The sequence below is a fragment of the Polypterus senegalus genome, chromosome 18, assembly GCF_016835505.1.
Source record: "Polypterus senegalus isolate Bchr_013 chromosome 18, ASM1683550v1, whole genome shotgun sequence".
Classification (NCBI taxonomy): Eukaryota; Metazoa; Chordata; class Cladistia; order Polypteriformes; family Polypteridae; genus Polypterus; species Polypterus senegalus.
In genome coordinates, this window is record NC_053171.1 from 73,890,420 (window position 1) to 73,896,196 (window position 5,777).

Here is a 5,777-nt window from a genome sequence, read left to right on the forward strand (position 1 = left end):
GCTGTGCTTGTGCTAAGAAAAGGAAACATTTAAAAAATAACGTAACACGATTGTCAATGTAACCTTTTGTAAGTAGTGCCTGGAGGATTCAGTGTGGAGAAACTCTAGAGACAGCGTGTGTATTAACTTGTGGATTTTTCTGTGAGTATTTGGTGGCAGCGTCACAAAGTTGCTTCCGTAACACTGCGTGCGTTAGCTGCGGAGCTCAGCTCAGAGCAAAATGAGGTGAATGGGAGGGGAGATGATGACGTGACTCCCCCACCCGCCTTAACTGTCAATCCCCCACAAACAGTCTCTCGGAATTTGCATAAGCACAGCCCTTCACCTGCAATTTTAACTCAGTTACAAAGTGATCAAAACTCTCGTTTATATCTTGCGTGCTCTCATTAAACTTGTATCCCGCATTACCCGTGGGCATGACAAACACCAGCGGCAGCCTGTCTATGAACTTAATTTAAACTTTAAGTTTACACTGTACTTTGTTTCCGAAGTAGCAGCACTCATGAATATGGTTGTATATGTCATTTGCTTGCTTCTTATTGTTTCGCTGCTTTCTCAATTATATAATGCATGTTTTCTTCAGCGCTTTTTGGAGCTCTTCCTGGTTTTCTATGCACTGCGTTGACAGTCAGTTCACGTGATTACGTGGGAGGCGTGATGATGTCACACGAAACTCCGCCCCCCACTGCATTCAAGCTCAACTCCATTACAGTAAATGGAGAAAAATAGCTTCCAGTTATGTCCATTACACGTAGAATTTCAAAATGAAACCTGCCCAACTTTTGTAAGGAAGCTGTAAGGAATGAGCCTGCCAAATTTCAGCCTTCTACCCACACGGGAACTTGGAGAATTAGTGATGAGTCAGTGAGTCAGTCAGTCAGTGAGGGCTTTGCCTTTTATTAGTATAGATATGCTTACATTTAAAATCCGCGATGGAGTGAGGCCACGAATGTCGAAGCGTGATATAGCGAGGGATCACTGTATATATGTTGAGTATACTTTATACATAAAATATATGTTGTCGTACCTTGCATAACTGAATAACCTTAATGGCACAATAACAATTCAATACATTTATGGTCACTACAGTATTTGGATTTAATAATCTTCATGTGGGAAAAGGCTGACTCGCATAAATAAGTAGAGCCGAATAAAGCAGTCAAGGAGCTTTTGAATTCAGCCGAGTGAAAAATGATGGCTGTCTGATTAACTGTGATTTTAGTTCCCTCTCTTTTCTCTTTCTCAGATCGCTTTTCGGAAGGAAGTCACTTTCATATTTTTTATGAAAAGTTCGAAAGTGCCTTTCCACATTTTCCTTCTTTGGAATAGCAATGACAGATTGACAGATCAGACAAACGCACTTCGATTGTGACATTGTGAGAAATAAAAACTTTTTCCAATTCCACATCCAGCCCATACCCTTCCCAAACAAATTTTTTTTTAAATCCCTTCTTTAGTCGATATCAATTGGAAGGCTAACTAGATCACAGCCGGAGTCAAGTGGCAAATGCCATAGGGAGTATATATGATAGACTAACGTTTAAAAAAATTTTTTTTAATGCAACGTGATCTACCTGCACTACCTTTGTGATCTACCAGTGGATCGCGATCGATGTATTGGGCACCCCTGTTGTAGATGCTTTAATGCAATTCATCTTGAAAATTATATCAAGTATAAATCTTAGTATTCTAAATGTTCAGAGAGCTGAAACATCACGAATGTAACGTATTCTTTGTGGCGATCACTGCCTGCGCGCTCCTGTCGGTGTAAGAGAAAGTCCGACTGGTTTGGGGAACACACAGAATATGAAGCCTTTAATGTCCTACTTTAGTTACGATGGGGTTTGAGAAACTCTAGTAAATTAAACATTGATTTTAAAATGAACTTTATGACTTTCTACTTTAATAACAAAATTACAAAATTTTGTCATTAAAAGATTAAAGTTGAAATTTTGTCTTTAATCATGAAATAAGATATAAGATCAGAGTGGAAATTTTGAGAGAATAGTTGAAACTCTGTCTTTAATCATGAAGTAAACTACAAGAGTAAAATGTAAACTTTTAATGACAAAATAAACCTTTTTATCCTCACTGTGTTGCTAATACTCTTCTGTAGGTTTCGAATTAAGCAACTGGGCTGGAACAAAAACCTGCAACCACTGTGACCCTCTAGGACTGATGTTCCTAACTACTGGTCTATTGTCTCATGAAATTGCCCAGGTGAAGACAGACTAGTTATTATTATATAACAAAAATATAATGAAATTAAATAAAAATTTCAAAAATCAAAGTGATAACATGTGGTAGCATCTGTTTGTGTTTTGCTGGACTCCATAGGATCATTTTGATGGCAGTAAAAAGAGTCCCTAATTTCATTCAATAGTGGAAATTTTCTTCATGTTGTAAGCTTAGTGATAATTTACCTTAGAGCTTACATCCCATAGGGGGTATCAACTTGTGCCAGGTGATATGAGTTCCTCTATTTAACCAGTATAGAGGAAAATGTAATTATTAGCTATGATTTCATTAGCCCTATAAATCTTGATCTCCACTCAAAGCCATATGTGCAAAGTGAATTTTGTTCAATGAAGATTTGCATTTCGGCCTTTATTCAGAGATTGGGGTATTGCTCATGAACCAGTGTCACTTAGTTATTGCTACTAAGAGTATCAAACATGGCCCTATCAAAGAAATCGTTCCACCACCAGGGACACACTGTGTATGTGTAGAAAGGGAATGTAACATTACAAGCTCTAAATATTATGAACATAAAGTCAATATGCCAGAAAACTCATACTCTGGTAGTAATCCATTTCTGATTATATTACCACATGGTGGTGTAATGGTTAGTTCTACTGCCTCAATACTCCAACACACTGAACTCAAATCCAGTCCTTCCAATCCTGGTCAGAACCTCGGCAGAGTTTCTCAGCATGAACCGTTCAAATCCAAAGAAATACATGTGTAGAAAATCAATTCTTTCTTTTTGTTGATCTAGAGACATTCCTAGTTTTACAGCGAGACATATCTACAGTATATCTGGAGTAGCATCATGCCATGTAATGTTCTCAGGGTGACCCAGCCCAGCACGCCACCAGTTGCTTTGTGTGTGTGCTACCTGTTACATCCAACTGATTAGTTTTAATCAGGCATCCCAGGAGCTCTTGTTGTTATCATGGAATACCTGATTGGATGAGTTTCCATGTCAGTTTGGTTCAGAAGAGCCCGGCAAGCTAAATGGATTTAAAGATCTCTCTTTCTTTGTAAACATTCCTACATTGCTGAAGAGAAACGTACACATCATAAAAGGACAAGACTACAATTCAGACACCTTTTTATTTATTTTAATACATAGGTATATTTTTTTGTTTTTGGGATTTTTGTTTTTAATTTTTACAACAGTTGAATCGACAAGAGGCTGTTAGCAATGCACCTAGAGCTAATCACAAGGAAATTGAGTTAATCACAAAGTCTTTATTTAAACAATCTGTATATCATACCTCACTCACTTAAAAACACAGACACTTTAGAATAGGGGCTACCGAGTTGCATCTATTAGTAATGTACAACTATGTAACAGGACCCTAACAAAGGCTTTGTTTTGTCTTAATAAGACTTGAAAAGTACCAAAAACAACATTACAATTGGGTCGGCCCGGAGGGCATTTCTTAATCAGTTTGTGCCACAAAATAAGACCTCAACAAAAGCTTTGCTTGGGTTACACAGTTATATTTGAAACATAGCAAACCCTTAGTCCTTATTCCAAAGTGTTAATAAAAAAACCAAAGTGGAAATCAGAACCAGTGTCTGGAGGGATGTTTTTTTTTTTTGGAAGATCTGTTTAACAACGGTCTGTTTCTTATGTTTAGGACTGTTGCTCCAAAGCGGTCGAGTTAAACTATGAAGATATGCAGGGGTTCACATGTTTTTGTTTTTGTCTTTTTCACCAACCATACATCAACGTCCATTGTGGTAAGTAACTTTAAAAGATGGAGACATGTGTTCAGAGTCTTTTTCTCCTCCTTGTTTTCTGGTTCAAAGCGTTCTTCTACTTGGCGCTCTCATAATAACAAAGAGCAGCAAGAGAGGCTAGCTTGGCACAATCACATGGAGGCATGTGAGCACTGAGAAGCTTGTTAATATTACAGCAGGATTAGGAGGTTCTAGACACACAGAACAGTCCAAATTGAACGGGTTTCCCCAAAGTAGATATTTTTGTTTTTTTGTATTTATTTTACACATATGGGTGCCCATGGGCAGAAACTTAAAATGATACACTTTCATATTTTGTACACGTCAGTGCAGTCAGGTAATGACCCACACTGCTACAAAGCTTGCATTTTTGGTATACAGCAGAGAGCTGGCAGACTTCAAGGTATTTACTTAGCAAAATGTATAATTTCTGAGATGTACCGTACTTTCTATGTTTCTAGGGAATATGATTCAGTCAGAGGCACTAAGCTTTAAACCGTTTTAAAATTCAAGTAGGCTGTAACAAAACGAAAGGGCCTTTTGGAATGGCGGCAACTTGGGCGGCTTTAAAGCCAGTGATCCACTCTGGTTGGGAGTGTCAGAATGGAAATGCAAAGTCATCATATTCTCGGAAACATACATTTTCAGTACTGTTGGTTTCATTGCATAGCACAGTCTTGTATTATTAAAAAAAATGTTAAAACTGGCCAGGTGGTATATACATATAGATTTAATTTCTGCTGCTTATCATTTTAAAAGTAAACACCAACTGTTTTTCTAGCTATTTGGATGCTGTGACTTCATTTGGTTGTCAGTCACTTTTCAAAGATAAATAAAATTGTTTTTGGTGTAAATAAAGGCTTCCGATTCCTCTACACGCATCTTTATATTAGACAGCACCCATAAATTCAGACCCAGTAGACAAGCCACAGGTATAATTATGGTTTCCCCAAAACAAGGCAGCTTGCCTGCATACATTATATATCATATTAAACATTTGATTGCTGATATAAAATAAATAAATACCAGCCTTTCACAGAGTTAAAGTGCTGAATACTAAGTGGAATGTGAATTGTGGAGCACACTTAAGGTAAAGAACAAAAATATGAAGGGCCTTCGCAATTCAACGCTGCTCTGAAAACTGTCACATGATTTTAGCATTTTCCAGCCATCTCCTTGACCTACAGTTAAAAATCTGAAGCACAGAAATTTACTTTCATGTCATTTTCTGACCGACTTAATTCAGACCAGGGTTGCAAGGGAGGAACAAACTGCTGGACAGGGCGCCAGTCCACCTGAGGGTGAACACCCCCTTCTAATACGCACTAAAGTGACACTAATTCACCTCACCAGCATGTCTTTGGCCAGCGGGAGGAAACTGGAGTGCTCAGAGGAAGCCCACAAAGACAAGGGGAGAACATTCAAACCATACACAGGGAAGACCCAAGGTACAAACCCTGGTCTCCTTACTGCAAGGCAGCAGTGCTACTACTGTGCCACCATGTCACCCAGCATCAAAAGTTTGAGAAGCAGTTAGTATTTCAAACAGCTGCACAGAGAAGTCAAGCAAAATGGCACCTATTATTGGCTAGCTAAAATGTTTACAATATGCAAGCTTTCACTCAGGATCCTTCTTCAGGCAGGTTGTAATCAGTTCAGTTAGCCGATAAAAAGTGTCATTTTGCTTGACTTCTTATTACATCTGTAATTGCTAACACGCTACAACACCCTACTACTTACCAACAGTGGCACAAAGAAACAGAGAGAAAAACAAAGGTGGTGCTGAGAGTGCCCTCTGTTGGTCA